Raw genomic sequence first — 19269 nt, 5'->3', positions numbered from 1 at the left:
ACCTGTAGGCGCAGGGAACCCCACCATAATATCCATAATGGCCTCAGAAAGACCATCTCTGAAGTTTGCAGCCAGGGCGCACTCATTCCACTGAGTAAGCACCGACCATTTCCGAAATTTTTGACAATATACTTCCGCTTCATCATGCCCCTGAGAGAGGGCTAATAAAGCCTTTTCAGCCTGAATCTCCAGGTTAGGTTCCTCATAGAGCAATCCCAGTGCCAGAAAAAACGCATCCACACTGAGCAATGCAGGATCCCCTGGTGCCAATGCAAATGCCCAATTCTGAGGGTCGCCCCGCAGGAAAGATATTACAATCTTGACCTGCTGAGCAGGGTCTCCAGAGGAGCGAGATTTCAAAGAAAGAAACAATTTGCAATTGTTCCTGAAATTCAGGAAGGTAGATCTATCTCCAGAAAAAAACTCTGGAATAGGAATTCTAGGTTCAGACATAGGAGTGTGAACAACAAAATCCTGTATGTTTTGAACTTTTGCAGCAAGATTATTCAGGCTGGAAGCCAAACTCTGGACATCCATGTCAAACAGCTAAGGTCAGAGCCATTCAAGGGTTAAGAGGAGGTAAGAAGCAGCTAGACAGCAATTAAGGGCTAGGCAGCAAAACTCTGAGGGGAAAAAAAAAAAAAAAATTTACCTTCAACACTTCTTTTTCTCCTGCTTCAGCCCAAACAATTAACACTTTGTGGGCCGGCTATACTGTCATGTTCCCAATGGCAGGGAATTTGTCAACATAACACGGGCAAAACCAGGACGAGCTCTAGGGTGATGGAACCTGAGCTGACCGCGATCCTGAACCTCAACACTCAACTAACAGCAGCCGGGGAACGTTCCTGGGGGGACTCTAGACGTCTCGCGCCAGCCGGAGATCTAGCTACCCCTGTCAGAAGAATCACAGACCTATCTTGCCTCCAGAGAAATATTCCCACAGAAATAGCAGCCCCCCACATATAATGACGGTGAAATGAGAGGAAGGCACAAACGTAGTTATGAAAACAGATTCAGCAAAATGAGGCCCGCTTAAGCTAGATAGCAGAGGATACAAAAGGTGAACTGCGCGGTCAGCTTAAAACCCTTCAAAATACCATCCTGAAATTACTTGAACTCATGTGCCAACTCATGGTACATGAGTGGTAATTTCAGCCCACTAGAGCAACCAGCAGCAGAGAATTACATATCTGCAAGCTGGACTAAAAACATGTAAGCAAACATGAAACAGGGAAATCCAGACTTAGCTTGTCTTGAAGGCCTAGGAGCAGGTAGCAAAGGTAACAGAGACACACTGATACATTGATAGCCGGCAAGGGAATGACAGGAAAGCCAGGTTAAATAGGAAACACCCAGGCTCTGATGGACAGGTGGAAACCAGAGACCGCAACCCACCAAAGTCACCCAGTACCAGTTGTAACCACCAGAGGGAGCCCAAAAACAGAATCCACAACAGGCAATATACTACATTGATGTGCTCTATACTACGTGGCCTGGGTTATATACTGCATGGGCAGTGTTATATACTACATCTCTGTGCTATATACTATGTGGCTGGGCAATATGCTACATTGCTGTGCTCTATACTACGTGGCCTGGGTTATATAATGCATGGGCAGTGTTATATACTACGCCTCTGTGCTATATACTAAGTGGTTGTGCAATATATTACATGGCTGGGCAATATACTACATTGCTGTGCTCTATACTACGTGGCCTGGGTTATATAATGCATGGGCAGTGTTATATACTACGCCTCTGTGCTATATACTATGTGGTTGTGCAATATATTACGTGGCTGTGCAATATACTACATGGCTGTGCAATATACAGTGGGGCAAAAAAGTATTTAGTCAATCAGCAATAGTGCAAGTTCCACCACTTAAAAAGATGAGAGGCGTCTGTAATTTACATCATAGGTAGACCTCAACTATGGGAGACAAACTGAGAAATAAAAATCCAGAAAATCACATTGTCTGTTTTTTTATCATTTTATTTGCATATTATGGTGGAAAATAAGTATTTGGTCAGAAACAAACAATCAAGATTTCTGGCTCTCACAGACCTGTAACTTCTTCTTTAAGAGTCTCCTCTTTCCTCCACTCATTACCTGTAGTAATGGCACCTGTTTAAACTTGTTATCAGTATAAAAAGACACCTGTGCACACCCTCAAACAGTCTGACTCCAAACTCCACTATGGTGAAGACCAAAGAGCTGTCAAAGGACACCAGAAACAAAATTGTAGCCCTGCACCAGGCTGGGAAGACTGAATCTGCAATAGCCAACCAGCTTGGAGTGAAGAAATCAACAGTGGGAGCAATAATTAGAAAATGGAAGACATTCAAGACCACTGATAATCTCCCTCGATCTGGGGCTCCACGCAAAATCCCACCCCGTGGGGTCAGAATGATCACAAGAACGGTGAGCAAAAATCCCAGAACCACGCGGGGGGACCTAGTGAATGAACTGCAGAGAGCTGGGACCAATGTAACAAGGCCTACCATAAGTAACACACTACGCCACCATGGACTCAGATCCTGCAGTGCCAGACGTGTCCCACTGCTTAAGCCAGTACATGTCCGGGCCCGTCTGAAGTTTGCTAGAGAGCATTTGGATGATCCAGAGGAGTTTTGGGAGAATGTCCTATGGTCTGATGAAACCAAACTGGAACTGTTTGGTAGAAACACAACTTGTCATGTTTGGAGGAAAAAGAATACTGAGTTGCATCCATCAAACACCATACCTACTGTAAAGCATGGTGGTGGAAACATCATGCTTTGGGGCTGTTTCTCTGCAAAGGGGCCAGGACGACTGATCCGGGTACATGAAAGAATGAATGGGGCCATGTATCGTGAGATTTTGAGTGCAAACCTCCTTCCATCAGCAAGGGCATTGAAGATGAAACGTGGCTGGGTCTTTCAACACTACAATGATCCAAAGCACACCGCCAGGGCAACGAAGGAGTGGCTTCGTAAGAAGCATTTCAAGGTCCTGGAGTGGCCTAGCCAGTCTCCAGATCTCAACCCTATAGAAAACCTTTGGAGGGAGTTGAAAGTCCGTGTTGCCAAGCGAAAAGCCAAAAACATCACTGCTCTAGAGGAGATCTGCATGGAGGAATGGGCCAACATACCAACAACAGTGTGTGGCAACCTTGTGAAGACTTACAGAAAACGTTTGACCTCTGTCATTGCCAACAAAGGATATATTACAAAGTATTGAGATGAAATTTTGTTTCTGACCAAATACTTATTTTCCACCATAATATGCAAATAAAATGATAAAAAAACAGACAATGTGATTTTCTGGATTTTTTTTTCTCAGTTTGTCTCCCATAGTTGAGGTCTACCTATGATGTAAATTACAGACGCCTCTCATCTTTTTAAGTGGTGGAACTTGCACTATTGCTGAATGACTAAATACTTTTTTGCCCCACTGTATTACGTGGCTGTGCAATTCACTACATGTCTGTGCTCTATACTACGTGGCTTAGCAATATACTATGTGGCTGGGCAATATACTATGTGTCTGTGCTATATACTACGTGTCTGTGCTATATACTACGTGGCTGGCAAATATACTACATGGCTGGGCAATATACTAAGTGGCTGGGCTATATATTACGTGTCTGTGCGATTTACTATGTGGGCTGTGCTATATACTACATGGCTGGGCAATATACTACGTGGCTGTGCTATATACTACGTGGCTGTGTTATATACTACGTGGGCTGTGTTATATACTAAGTGGCTGTGCTATATACTATGTGGGCTGTGTTATATACTACATGGGCTGTGTTATATACTATGTGGCTGTGCGATATACTACGTGGGCTGTGTTATATACTACATGGCTGTGCTATATGCTACATGGGCTGTATTATATACTACGTGGGCTGTGTTATATGCTACTTGGCTGTGCTATATTTCTCTGCTGTATCTGTGCATCATGAATCGTGGTATGTGTAGAAGAGGGGGGCCCACTGAGACTCTTTCGCCCTGGGCTTTCAAAAACCTGGAGCCGGCCCTGGCTTTACTGATTGCCCACGCCCGGCCGTGATCAATCAGCGAAAGTAGCAGTCCACCTGCGAATTGGCGCAGAATTTGAACCACGCTTCGCTAATTGGTCACGGCCGGCCGAATCCTTTGTATAAATTGCATTATTCTGAAAACTTCATAAATAAACTACATATATATTCTAGAATACCCGGTGTGTTAGAATTGGGCTACCATCTAGTTTTTAATATTTGCCAAATGCCAGAATAACGAGAGAGAAAATGTTTAAGGCATTTTTATTACTTACTGCAAAGTCAAAAGTTTACATACACTTAGATTACTATGACCTTAAACAATTCTGGACTGCCCATATTCTAAAAGATTTTATGGCAACATCTGATTAGAGACACACCAGTTGATGTATTTTAATGCACACCTGAAAAACACTGCTTCTGTATGTAGCATCATAGGAAGCTCTAAAGAAATCAGCCAAGATATCAGAAAGAGAACTGAGGACTTGCACAAATCTGGCTCATCTTTGGGTACATTTTCAAGATACCTGAAGGTGCTCCGTTCATCTGTACAAATAGTTATATGCAAGTACAAGCAAGATGGGAATGTCCAGCCATCATACCGATCAGGAAGGAGATAGGTTCTGTGTCACAGAGATGAATGTGCATTGATCCGACATGTGCATATCAACCCAAGGACAAAAGAAAAAGACCTTGCGAAGATGATGGCTGAAGCTGGTAAGATTGTTTCAATATCCACAGTGAAACGAGCACTGTATCAACATGGCCTGAAAGGCAAATCTGCCAGGAAGAAGCCATGAAAGATACATAAAAAAGCCAGATTAATCTTTACAATTGCACACAGGAACAAAGACCTTAATTTTTGAAGACATGTCCTGTGGTCTGATGAAACTAAAATTGAACTTTTTGGGCATAATGACCATTGTTACGTTTGGAGGAAAAAGGGAGGAGCTTGGAAGCCTAAGAACACTATCGAAACTGTGAAACACGGGTGTTGCAGCATCATGTTGTGGGGTTGTTTTGCTGCAGGAGGGACTAGTGCACTTGACAAAACAGAGAAAATGAGAAAAGAAGATTATATCGCAATACTGAAACAACATCTCAAGACATCAGCCTGGAAGTTAAAGCTTGGGTGGAAATGGGTCTTCCAATTGGACAATGACCCGAAGCATACTGCCAAAATGGTAACAAAGTGGCTTAAGGATAACAATGTCACTGTTTTGGAGTGGCCATCACAAAGCCCTGATCTCAATCATATTGAATATTTATGGGCAAAGCTGAAAAGGCAGATGCGAGCAAGGGGACCTACAAACCTCGATCAGTTACACCAGTTTTGTCAGGAGGAATGGGCCCAAATTCTAACCAACTATTGTGAGAAGCTTGTGGAAGGATATCCCAAACGTTTCACCCAAGTCATTCAGTTTAAGGGCAATGGTACCAAACACTAATGAAATGTATGTAAACTCTTGCCTTTGCAGTAAGAAATAAAAATGCCTTAAAACATTCTCTCTCTTTCATTATTATGGCATTTTTCAAATATTAATAATTATGGTAATCTTAATTGACCTAAAACGGGAAAGGTTTATTCTGATTTCATGTCAGATATTGAGAAAAACATGCATATGCGTCTTTTTATATAGTGTATGTAAACTTCTGGTTTCAACTGTACATTATAACATACATTGCGGAAACTGATGACTAAGAAAACGATGATTTTTAAAGGGAACTTGACACCAGGTTTGTCCCATATGAGATAAGACCACCACCTTTCAGCCCTGATATAGAGCATTTGAATATGCTGTATATCTGCCCCCAATCCGACCTGCAAGCCAAGAAAAACACCTTTTATTATACTCACCTGCGGGGCGGTCCGGTCAGATGGGCGCCACTGTCTTGGTTCGGTGCCTACTTTCTATTTTCGATACCTTCCTCCTTCTTTCGATGCTGTCCTCCTTTTGTGCTTTATGTAGACGATACGTCTTCCTCAGTGAAAAGTATTAGATCTGATTTTGCTTATGAGACGTCTCTAACTGGAGCCTAACAGGTGACATTTCTCTCTATGGAGGCATGTCACTCTCCAAAAGAAGAAACGTTACCCCTTAGACCCCAAAGCTGCTGTAATCGCGGGACTTTTCAAGCCCATAGATAGCTTGTAATTGCTAGGTTGGGTAAGATATTTACGTTTTTTAATCCGTTACCGACATATGATGTACTGGTACTTAATATGCCGGCTCCCTGACTTTAATGCGGGCCCACTGTTATGACCTGGTGGTTAAGAGGTCACACTGATATGACCTGGTGGCTAAAACGCAACATGGGACGAACTCTGAGGAGGTGGTATCTCTACTGACCGCAGTTCCTAATCCTAACAACAACACTAGTAATAGCCATGGGATGTTCCTGACTCTCCCTAGACACCTCTTCACAGCCTAAGAACTAACTACCCCTAAAGAAGGAAATAGAAAGCTATCTTGCCTCAGAGAAAACCCCAAAAGGAAAGATAGCCCCCCACAAATATTGACTGTGAGTGGAGAGGGAAATGACGTACACAGAAATGAAATCAGATTTCAGCAAAGGAGGCCAATACTAACTTGATAGACAGAGAGAAAAGGATACTGTGCGGTCAGTATTAAAAACTACAAAATCCATGCAGAGTTTACAAAAATAAACTCCACACCGACTCACGGTGTGGAGGGGCAAATCTGCTTCCCCAGAGCTTCCAGCTAGCCTGAATATGACATAGTGACAAGCTGGACAAAAAGAGACATATTTGCAGAGCAATAGAGTCCAAAGCCAATGGACAAAATAAGAACTAGCAAAAACGTATATTTTGCTGACAAGGACAGGCCATATGAGAAATCCAAGGAGAGAACCAAATCCAACCAAGAACATTGACAGCTGGCATGAACTAAAGCCCAGAGCAGGTTTAAATAACAAACCCAGGTAAGGCGATCAGTGAAGGCAGCTGCTACAGCTACCTAAAGGAGCAGCAGTTCCACTCGAAACCACCAGAGGGAGCCCAATGGCAGAACTCACAAAAATACCATTAGCAACCACAGGAGGGAGCTCCAGAACGGAATTCACAACAGTACCCCCCCCTTGAGGAGGGGTCACCGAACCCTCACCAGAGCTCCCAGGCCGATCAGGACGAGCCAAATGGAAAGCACGAACCAAATCGGCAGCATGAACATCGGAGGCAACAACCCAAGAATAATCATCCTGGCCATAACCCTTCCATTTGACCAGATACTGAAGCTTCCGCCTCGAAAAACGAGAATCCAAAATCTTCTCCACCACATATTCCAATTCCCCCTCAACCAACACCGGAGCAGGAGGATCAACGGAGGGAACCATAGGTACCACATATCTCCGCAACAAGGATCTATGGAACACATTATGAATGGAAAAAGAAGCTGGAAGGGCCAAACGAAAAGACACCGGATTGATAATTTCAGAAATCTTATAAGGCCCAATAAAGCGAGGCTTGAACTTAGGGGAAGAAACCTTCATAGGAACATGACGAGAAGACAACCAGACCAAATCCCCAACACGAAGCCCGGGACCAACACACCGACGACGGTTAGCAAAACGTTGAGCCTTTTCCTGAGACAACGTCAAATTGTCCACCACATGAGTCCAAATTTGCTGCAACCTGTCCACCACAGAATCCACACCAGGACAGTCAGAAGGCTCAAGCTGCCCCGAAGAAAAACGAGGATGAAAACCAAAGTTACAAAAGAAAGGCTAAACCAAGGTAGCCGAACTAGCCCGATTATTAAGGGCAAACTCGGCCAACGGCAAAAAGGTCACCCAATCATCCTGATAAGCAGACACGAAGCATCTCAAATAGGTTTCCAAGGTCTGATTGGTTTGCTCCGTTTGGCCATTTGTCTGAGGATGGAATGCTGAAGAAAAAGACAAATCAATGCCCATTCTAGCACAAAAGGAACGCCAAAACCTAGAAACGAACTGGGAACCTCTGTCAGACACAATATTCTCCGGAATACCATGCAAACGAACCACATGCTGAAAAAATAATGGAACCAAATCAGAGGAGGAAGGCAACTTAGGCAACGGTACCAAATGGACCATCTTAGAAAACCGGTCACAAACCACCCAGATGACAGACATCTTCTAAGAAACAGGAAGATCAGAAATAAAATCCATGGAAATATGCGTCCAGGGCCTCTCAGGAATAGACAAAGGCAAAAGCAACCCACTGGCACGGGAACAGCAAGGCTTAGCCCGAGCACAGGTCCCACAGGACTGCACAAACGAACGCACATCCCGTGACAAGGAAGGCCACCAAAAGGACCTAGCCACCAAATCTCTGGTACCGAAAATCCCAGGGTGACCAGCCAACACCGAACAATAAACCTCAGAAATTACCCTGCTAGTCCATCTATCAGGAACAAACAGTTTCCCCACTGGACAGCGGTCAGGTTTATCAGCCTGAAACTCCTGAGGTACCCGCCGCAAATCAGGGGAGATGGCAGAAAGAATCACCCCCTCCTTGAGGATCCCAGCCGGCTCAAGAACTCCCGGAGAATCAGGCAAAAAACTCCTAGAAAGGGCATCAGCCTTCACATTCTTAGATCCCGGAATATACGAGACCACAAAATCAAAACGTGAGAAAAACAGAGACCACCGAGCTTGTCTAGGATTCAACCGCTTAGCAGACTCGAGGTAAATCAGATTCTTATGATCAGTCAAGACCACCACGTGATGCTTGGCTCCCTCAAGCCAATGTCGCCACTCCTCAAATGCCCACTTCATAGCCAACAACTCCCGATTGCCGACATCATAATTACGCTCAGCAGGCGATAACTTTCTGGAGAAGAGAGCACATGGTTTCATCAAAGAGCCATCAGAATTTCTCTGAGACAAAACGGCCCCTGCCCCAATCTCAGAAGCATCAACCTCAACCTGAAAAGGAAGAGAAACATCTGGCTGACGCAACACAGGGGCAGAAGTAAAACGACGTTTAAGCTCCTGAAAGGCCTCAACAGCCGCAGAGGACCAATTCATCACATCAGCGCCTTTCTTCGTCAAATCGGTCAGAGGCTTCACCACACTAGAAAAATTAGCAATAAAGCAGCGATAAAAATTAGCAAAGCCCAAAAATTTCTGAAGGCTCTTTACAGATGTGGGATGAGTCCAATCATGAATGGCCTGGACTTTAACAGGGTCCATTTCAATAGCCGAGGGAGAAAAAATGAAATCCAAAAAAGAAACCTTCTGAACTCCAAAGAGGCACTTAGAACCCTTCACAAACAACACATTAGCACGAAGGACCTGAAATACCATCCTAACCTGCTTCACATGAGACTCCCAATCATCGGAAAAAAACAAAATATCATCCAAATACACAATCATGAATTTATCCAGATAATTCCGGAAGATATCATGCATAAAGGACTGAAATACCGATGGAGCATTAGAGAGCCCGAATGGCATCACAAGATATTCAAAATGGCCTTCGGGCGTATTAAATGCTGTTTTCCATTCATCACCTTGTTTAATACGCACGAGATTATACGCCCCTCGAAGGTCGATTTTAGTAAACCAACTGGCACCCTTAATCCGAGCAAACAAATCAGAAAGTAAAGGTAAAGGGTACTGGAATTTGACCGTGATCTTATTGAGAAGGCGATAATCTATACAGGGTCTCAAGGAGCCATCCTTCTTGGCAACAAAAAAAGATCCTGCTCCCAATGGTGACGAAGACGGGCGAATATGCCCCTTCTCCAAGGACTCCTTTACATAACTCCGCATAGCGACATGCTCTGGCACAGACAGATTGAAAAGTCGGCCCTTAGGGAACTTACAGCCAGGAATCAAATTAAAGGCACAATCGCAGTCCCTATGAGGAGGCAGGGAACTGGACTTGGGCTCATCAAATATATCCTGGAAATCCGACAAAAACTCAGGAACTTCAGAAGAAGGGGACGAGGAAATGGACATCAAAGGAATATCACTATGTATTCCCTGACAACGCCAACCAGTTACAGACATAGATCTCCAATCCAGCACTGGATTATGTACCTGTAACCATGGAAAACCCAGCACAACAACTTCATGCAAATTATGCAACACCAAAAAGCGAATATTTTCCTGATGTGCTGGAGCCATGTACATGGTTAACTGTGTCCAGTAGAGTTGAGTGACCTTTAGTTTTTTAGGGTCAAGTCGGGTTTTGTGAAACCCGACTGTCTTAAAAGTCGAGTCAAGTGTAATCGGCCGACCACCGTGAAAAGTCGGGTTTCGGCCGAAACACGAAACCCAATGAATAAATTTTTTTATTATTATTTTTTTTAGTATTATTTTTTAAAATTCTCTCTCTCTCTCTCTCTCTCCCCTAAACGCTGATTTTCCACATCGCTCCCAGAACGCTCATTTTACACTTTGCACATCGCTGTAATGCACGCGAAAATAAATGCCTATTGTTGTGTACGCCCCCTAACACCTACGTCATCACTCTACCACTCCTTCATTGGCTGCAAAAATGTCACTAAACACGTCATACGAAACGCGACTTTCGCGCCTAGATCGCGTACCGCATGGCCGACCCCACACAGGGATCGGGTCGGGTTTCATGAGACGCCGACTTTGCCAAAAGTCGGCGACTTATGAAAATGAACGACCCATTTCGCTCAACCCTAGTGTCCAGTACTGAGGTTTATTCTTGGCCAATGGCATAGCATCAATCCCCCTTAAGGGAATAGGGCTCTGCAAAGGCTCCAAGGAAAAACCACAGCGCTTGGCAAATTCTAAGTCCTTTAAGTTCAGGGCAGCGCCAGAATCCACAAATGCCATAACAGAAAAGGACGACAATGAGCAAATCAGGGTAACAGACAAGAGAAATTTAGGCTGTACAGTACTAATGGTAACAGACCTAGGGACCCTCTTAGTACGCTTAGGGCAATCAGAAATAGCATGAGCAGAATCACCACAGTAAAAACCCAGGCCATTCTGACATCTGAATTTCTGCCTTTCTGCTCTAGTCAAAATCCTATCACATTGCATAGGCTCAGGACTCTGCTCAGAGGACACTGCCATATGGTGTACCACCTTGTACTCGTGCAGGCACCGATCAATCTGAATGGCCAAAGACATTGACTCATTCAGACCAGCAGGCGTGGGAAACCCCACCATAACATCTTTAAGGGCTTCAGAAAGACCCTTTCTGAAAATCGCTGCCAGGGCATCCTCATTCCATTTTGTGAGCACAGACCACTTTCTAAATTTCTGGCAGTATACTTCTGCTGCTTCCTGACCCTGACACAGAGCCAGCAAAGTTTTTTCTGCCTGATCCACAGAATTAGGCTCGTCATACAGCAATCCGAGCGCTTGAAAAAATGCGTCAATATTGAGCAATGCAGGATTTCCTGGCTCAAGTGAGAATGCCCAGTCCTGCGGGTCGCCACGCAGCAAAGAAATAAAAATCTTCACCTGCTGAATGGGGTCACCAGAGGAACGGGGTCTCAGAGCAAAAAACAATCTGCAATTATTTTTAAAGTTCAAAAATTTAGATCTATCCCCAGAAAATAAATCAGGAATAGGAATTCTAGGCTCTAATACCGGAGTCTGGACAACATAATCTTGGATACTCTGTACCATTGCAGCGAGTTGATCCACGCGCAAGGACAGATCCTGAACCTCCATATCAGCACCAAAATCCTGGACCACCCAGAGATTAAGGGGAAAAAAAAGACAAAACAAGCTAAAAAGGAAAAAAAAATGACTCAGAACTTTCTTTTCCCTCTTTTGAGATGCATTTAACACATTGTGGGCCAGCTGTACTGTTATGACCTGGTGGTTAAGAGGCCACACTGATATGACCTGGTGGCTAAAACGCAACATGGGATGAGCTCTGAGGAGGTGGTATCTCTACTGACCGCAGTTCCTAATCCTAACAACAACACTAGTAATAGCGGTGGGATGTTCCTGACTCTCCCTAGACACCTCTTCACAGCCTAAGAACTAACTACCCCTAAAGAAGGAAATAGAAAGCTATCTTGCCTCAGAGAAAACCCCAAAAGGAAAGATAGCCCCCCACAAATATTGACTGTGAGTGGAGAGGGAAATGACGTACACAGAAATGAAATCAGATTTCAGCAAAGGAGGCCAATACTAACTTGATAGACAGAGAGAAAAGGATACTGAGCGGTCAGTATTAAAAACTACAAAATCTGCTTCCCCAGAGCTTCCAGCTAGCCTGAATATGACATAGTGACAAGCTGGACAAAAAGAGACATATTTGCAGAGCAATAGAGTCCAAAGCCAATGGACAAAATAAGAACTAGCAAAAACTTATATTTTGCTGACAAGGACAGGCCATATGAGAAATCCAAGGAGAGAACCAAATCCAACCAAGAACATTGACAGCTGGCATGAACTAAAGCCCAGAGCAGGTTTAAACAACAAACCCAGGCAAGGTGATCAGTGAAGGCAGCTGCTACAGCTACCTGAAGGAGCAGCAGTTCCACTCGAAACCACCAGAGGGAGCCCAAGGGCAGAACTCACAAAAATACCATTAGCAACCACAGGAGGGAGCTCCAGAACGGAATTCACAACAGCCCACATGCCATGACTTCATCTTTCTTGGCAGATGATGACTGATTTAATCAACCATCATGTGCCTTTTCCAGCTGTGATTAACGGAGAACTTTTTTCTGCTTTCCAGCACATTGCATGATAAAATAAATGGTGTCATTCAAAAGTACACCTCGTCCTGTAAAAAACAAGCCCTTTTACAGCTATAATAATGGAAAATGAAAAAGTTATGACTCTTGGGAGAAGGGGAGGAAAAAGCAAACAAGAATAAACTGAAAATGGCCTGGTTGTGAAAGTGTTAAGTTATATGTCCTTTTCCCCATCTTTCTCAAGAGGGAGGACAACTTTAAGAGCACATTTGGACATAATGATTAGGATTTCTAAACAGGACGGGAATCACTCAACAAAAGAGCAAAATGTTCATTCATTGGATGAGATTATTTTTAAGCTTTAACATCATGTGTCTTGGCAGCATGTGCTGCTGAGAATAGAATGTTCTATGCACAAAGAGCAATCATATTATTGAAGGCCCTATGAGCATGGAAGTATGGATGCCTGTCTAAACAGATAATTAAGTAACCTCTGATCGCCGTGGTTTAACACCCATACTGTATAAATGGACCCTGGGTCTCTTTTTTCTCATCTCATCTCCATACTGAAATTAATGAAATGTATAGTCTACAAGTGAATGCAACTGCCAAGCAGCATAGAGCACTCCTTTTATAATTTGCATATGTCCTAAGAGGATAGTAGGACATATGCAAATTATCAAAATCTTTGATTTAAATCAGTTTAATGTTAAGAAATGTGGCTATTTTCTTTATTCCATGGTGTATTTATGACATTTAAGAACTTAGGATACAGTTCTCTTAATAACCTTCTATCTATTCTAATTGCCCAGTTGGAAACAGCATCTATCCAAGATTAACACCTATTTCTATATATTTCTAGATTTGTTTATTTCTATCTGCTTTCTTTTCTTTGTTATAGTAATCCAGTAGTTCACAAAATCAATCAATCTTGAATTTTCCCTTTTTTTGCAAGCACATTACATGCAATTTAACCTACAAATGCCCACCTTTGTAATGTTCATGTGAATCACTTTAACAGCTGACATCGAAGGGTTTAAGAAAAAGGCAAAGAGTGACATGTATGGAAAGTAATGCATGTCTTCTGGCATTCCAGAACTCACAGAGTGTTTAAGTGGCATATTATAGTACTAGCAATTGTAGTTCGCTGTGGTTTAATTATACAATCTTTCCTTTACAAGTACCAGTATGCTTTAGCAAGGTTTTAAGTCACAATACAATACACCGTACATTAAAAACTAAAACAGGCAGTCCATTTTGCATAACTTGGGTAATACATAGTGTTGAGCATTCCGATACCGCAAGTATCGGGTATCGGCCGATACTTGCGGTATCGGAATTCCGATACCCAGATCCGATACTTGCCGCATATCGGATACCGGAATCGGAAGTTCCCAGGATTCAAACTGCACGAATTCAGCCAATGAGGAATGATTCCAAGTGTGGGCACATCCTGTTCAGCATGGTGGGCATGAAACTACTGGCAAGGCTGTGATTGGCTGCTGAAATGATGTAATGCTGCAGTTTAAAAGTCGCTGGCGCCATTTTGGGCTCACTCTGCTGTGAATTCAGTTAGTGACAGGATGCTGTGTTCTGACTGAGGGCCAGTTGAGATAGCGATTTGCTTCTTTGTGCTTTTCCCAGGCTAATTTAGCAACCACTGTGTGTTCACCTTGCTTTTGCCTTGCAGCGCTGTTTTCACAGCGATCTGCAAGGTCTGTGTGTGTGTGTGTTTGAGTGCAGCCCACTCTGTAGTCTGTGTGCAGCCATAGCTGGTTGTATTCAGGTCAGGGTGGTTCACTGCCTCATACTGTTCTATCCATTCCATTGTCCTTTTTTGCAAGTAGTGCAGGCTGCTGCACATTTTTTTCAAATAATTCCTATTAGTGACTTTCCACCCGTATCCAGCTAAATTGTGGAAAAACACTACATAGGATAACATAGAGGAGGATTTTGGGGCCTTGCAGCGCTGTTTATGGCTGTCTGCACGGTCTCCGTGTGAGTGCAGCTCACCCTGTAGTCTTTGTGCAGCCACAGCCGGTTGTATCCAGCTCAGGGTGGTTCACTGACTCATACAGTTCTATCCATTCCATTGTCCTTTTTTGCAAGTAGTGCAGGCTGCTGCACATTTTTTTCAAATAATTCCTATTAGTGACTTTCCACCCATATCCAGCTATATTGTGGAAAAACACTACATAGGATAACCTAGAGTAGTTTTTTTGGGCCTTGCAGGGCCGTTTACGGCTGTCTGCACGGTCTCCGTGTGAGTGCAGCTCTCCCTGTTGTCAGTTCATCCCTCAAAAAATAAATAAAGAATAAAGTTCACCAAACACACCACTTTACAGTTGTGTAGGCCACATTAGCTCATATTAAAGTTTAGTCCACACTTTAGAAAATTAGTGTTTCTTATACCTGTTAGGAGCTGTTCAGGAATAAGCACACTAACCGTTAGTACTTTTCTGCTTATCTTTGTCAGTCAACCAAGATAAAGAAGGCAGGGAGTAAGGCACGTGGGCGTGGGCGCAGAGCAGGGAGAGGACGTGGGGATTCTGTGCCTGCTGCGGGCACCAGTGACTCATCATCACCCAATTTCAGCAGGGAACAGTCCTTCATGCGCAGCTTTGTCAGAGAGCGCTGTACACCGCTGCTGCTTGAAGACCAAATTGAAGCCGTTGTCGGATGCATGGCAGCTAACGCATCGACTTCAATTAGTGCCACATCCTCTCAGACACAGAGCACTGGAGAGCACCCATCTGTCTCTTTGCCACCTGCCAAATTGCCCAGGCAGACAGAGAGCCCAGGACAGGAGCCGTCTCTACTTCTGTTCTCTGAATCTCTTGGCTTGGAAACAGGGGGCCAGCCAAGCAGCATTGGAGAAATGGAAGAAGAGGCAGTGTGCAGTGATGCCCAACAGCTTTTTCTCTCTGAGTCTGAAGAGGCGAGTGGGCCAGTGCCTCCGGTCACCACACCGCAGAACGCATCCACTGATGACACTCAGGTGCCACTTACTGGTGCGTGCTCTGCTGCTGAGACTACCCAGGAGGAGCAGTTGGTGGCAGAGGGTAGTGTAGATGATGAGGTCCTTGACCCATCGTGGCGTGAGGGACAGGAAGGTGGTGGGAGCAGCTCTGTGGAAGAGATTCCCCGAATGGGCCAAAGAGGGAGAGGGAGGGGGAAGACTACGGATCCTGTAGCCTCCATTTTGGCACCCGTTAGGAGCGTGTCTCTTCCAAAAGCCAGAAAGGGCGCTCCCAAGACTTGCAGTGCCTGGTCCTTTTTTGACACAGTTGCAGATGACATTTGCTATGTCAAATGCAAGGTGTGTCATCACAAAGTCAAAAGAGGGAGAAATGTCAGCAACCTCAATACCTCCAACATGTGGAAACATGTGCGGACCAGGCACGCGGCGGAGTTACAGAAACACACTGAAGAGCTAGGCCAACCAACAGCGGCAGCTACCACCTCTTCAGCTCGTGTTGCCTCTTCCTCCAGCTCACACACAGCTGGTTCGGCTTCCTCCCGGGATCGCCATGGAAGAACCTCTGGCACTGTTGTCCAGAGACCCACTGTAATTCCACCCGCAGCACCACATTCCCAGTCATTCTCACACTCCCAGGCCAGTCTACAGCCATCGGTAGTACAGGCATGGGAGAAAAGGCGGCCTTTCTCGGCAATCCACCCACGAACACAGGCTCTGACTGCAGGCATTGCCAAACTTCTGTCACTGGAAATGCTGTCAATTCAGGCTGGTGGAGACTGACAGCTTCTGTGACTTGATGTCATTGGCAGTCCCACAATACAATGTGCCCAGTCGCTTTTATTTCAGCAGGCAAGCCATCCCTGCCCTGCACAAGCATGTGGAGGGACACATAAAACACGCGCTACTGAACGCCTTCAGTAGCAAGGTCCACCTCACCACCGATGCGTGGACCAGTCAACATGGACAGGGGCGATACCATTCCCTCACTGCCCATTGGGTTAATGTTGTTGAGACGGGTACAGATCGTGCGAGTGGTGCAGGACGTGTCCTGCCCACTCCAAGGATTGCAGGAATCCAGTCTGTACGCATTGACTCCTCCTCTTACAGAAGTTCCTCAGAATCGTCGCTGCAGGAGCCGTCACAGTCCACCTCCACATGGACCCGTGAACGTTTACCTGTTACGACCGACATGAGCACAGCCGTGGCCAAACATCAACAGGCCATCTTGAAATTAATTTCTTTGGGGAATTGAAGCCACACAGCGCAGGAGCTCTGGAATGCCATCAAGCAGGAGAGCGATGTGTGGTTTGTGCCAGCGAATCTCCAGCCAGGCATGGTAGTGTGTGATAATGGCCGAAATCTGGTGGCAGCTCTGGGCCTTGGCAACCTCACTCACATCCCATGTCTGGCACATGTGCTCAACTTGGTCGTGCAGAGTTTTTTGAGGGACTATCCGGATCTTGATGCACTGCTGCACAAGGTCCGCCTACAGTGTGCTCACTTGCGGCGTTCCAGCACGGCAAAATCGCGCATTGCGGCTCTGCAGCGCCGATTCCACCTTCCGGAACATCGCATTATATGTGACCTACCTACCAGGTGGAATTCCACGTTACATATGTTGGAGCGGTTGTGTGTGCAGCAGCAAGCAGTAATGGAGTACCAGCTGCATCAGGCGCAAAGATGTCGCACTCCGCGCCGTTCAGACTTCACAACCACAGAGTGGGCCACTATGAAGGACGTCTGCCAGGTTTTGCGTCCCTTCGATTATTCCACGCGGATGGCGAGTGCAGATGATGCACTATTCAGCATGACTGTCCCCCTTATCTGCCTGCTTGAAAAATCACTGCAAGCGCTAAGGGATGATGTTGTGGAAGAGGTGGAGGATGAGGATTCACCATTTCCATCATCATCTGGACAGTCAGCGCCACGTGGTTCCTCACAAACGCGTAGGCAGGGGACACTTTGTGAGGAGGATGAGGAGGAGTCAATGGAGGAGGAAGACATCCGTCCAGAGGAGGGAGTTACACAATTGTCCAGTAGTCAGTGTGTACAGCGAGGGTGGGGTGATGACGAGCGGGCAGAGATCACGCCTCAAGCAGGGTACAGCGTTTCTTGGCCAGTTGGCAGTCTGCAGCACATGGTTGATTACATGCTGCAGTGCCTGAGAAACGACCGCCGCATCGCCCACATTTTCAACATGTCTGATTGTTGGGTGTTCACCCTCCTCGATCCTCGCTACCGGGACAATGTACAAAGCCTCATCACACTGTTGAACCGGGAGCGTAAAATGCGGGAGTACCAAGACACACTGGTGAATTCCATCATCTTCTCCAGTCCAACTGAGAGAAGTCCTGCTAGTGCTTTACAAAGCAGCTCAGTGCGTCCAGGCAGTGGAGGAGGCTCTGCACAAAGAGGGAGCAGAAGCAGTGCCTCTGCCCAAAGCAAGACCAGTATGGCCCAACTGTGGCACAGTTTTCTGTGCCCACCACAAATGTCTACACCATCACAGACGGCTCCAGTCAGCAGGAGGCAACGGTTCCGTCAGATGGTGACAGACTACATGTCTTGCCCTCTTGCTGTGCTCCCAGACGGCTCTTCCCCTTTCAAGTTTTGGGTCTCTAAGCTGGATACATGGCCAGAGCTAAGCCAGTATGCATTGGAGGTGCTGGCTTGCCCTGCGGCTAGTGTATTATCAGAATGTGTCTTTAGTGATGCAGGTGGTGTACTAACTGAGCGTCGCATGCGACTATCCTCCGATAACGTTGACCGGCTTACTTTCCTGAAAATGAACCAGGCATGGAACTCGCAGGAATTTGCCACTCCTCTTCCTGATTAAATAATTGGGTGACTGTCTACAGTATCCAGGTCTCCTGTTGTGTTCATCTTTCTACCACCTGAACTGTAATTCCTGGGCTCCAACACCGCCAGTTGAGGCTCAGAAGTGCCCTCTGCACAGTCAAAACATACGACCCAGTGTTATTGGGTGTCAGTAACGTCAGCTGATCCCCAGCTGTGTAGCCGGCAATGTGTCCTGCGACCGCCACGCTGACACAACAACTGAAATGTAAGGGAACCTGTCCCCCCCCTCCAGGCGTTTGTTACTGAAATAGCCACCTGTTGTGAAATTGGATTTTGGGCTCCCCCGGTGGCCACTGGTGGAATTGAACTGGTGTGCATCATCCCCTCTGTTCACCTGTTTCCATCAGGATGTGGGAGTCGCTATTTAACCTTGCTCCTCTGTCACTTCCATGCCGGTCAACATTGTAATCAGAAGCCTTTCTGTGCATGTTCCTGCTGCTAGACAACTCCCAGCTAAGTTGGACTTTAGTCCTCGTTTGTTTTTGCATTTTGTTCCAGTTCACAGCTGTAGTTTCGTTTCTGTGTCTGGAAAGCTCTTGTGATCTGAAATTGCCACTCTGATGTTATGAGTTAATACTAGAGTCTTAAAGTAATTTCAGGATGGTATTTTGATAGGGTTTTCAGCTGACCATGAAAGTGCCCTTTCTGTCTTCCTGCTATCTAGTAAGCGGACCTCAATTTTGCTAAACCTATTTTCATACTACGTTTGTCATTTCATCTAAAATCACCGCCAATATATGTGGGGGCCTCTGTCTGC

This window comes from Ranitomeya variabilis, chromosome 2 (genome assembly GCF_051348905.1).
Source record: "Ranitomeya variabilis isolate aRanVar5 chromosome 2, aRanVar5.hap1, whole genome shotgun sequence".
Lineage (NCBI taxonomy): Eukaryota > Metazoa > Chordata > Amphibia > Anura > Dendrobatidae > Ranitomeya > Ranitomeya variabilis.
Note: the sequence above shows the minus strand (reverse complement) of the source record.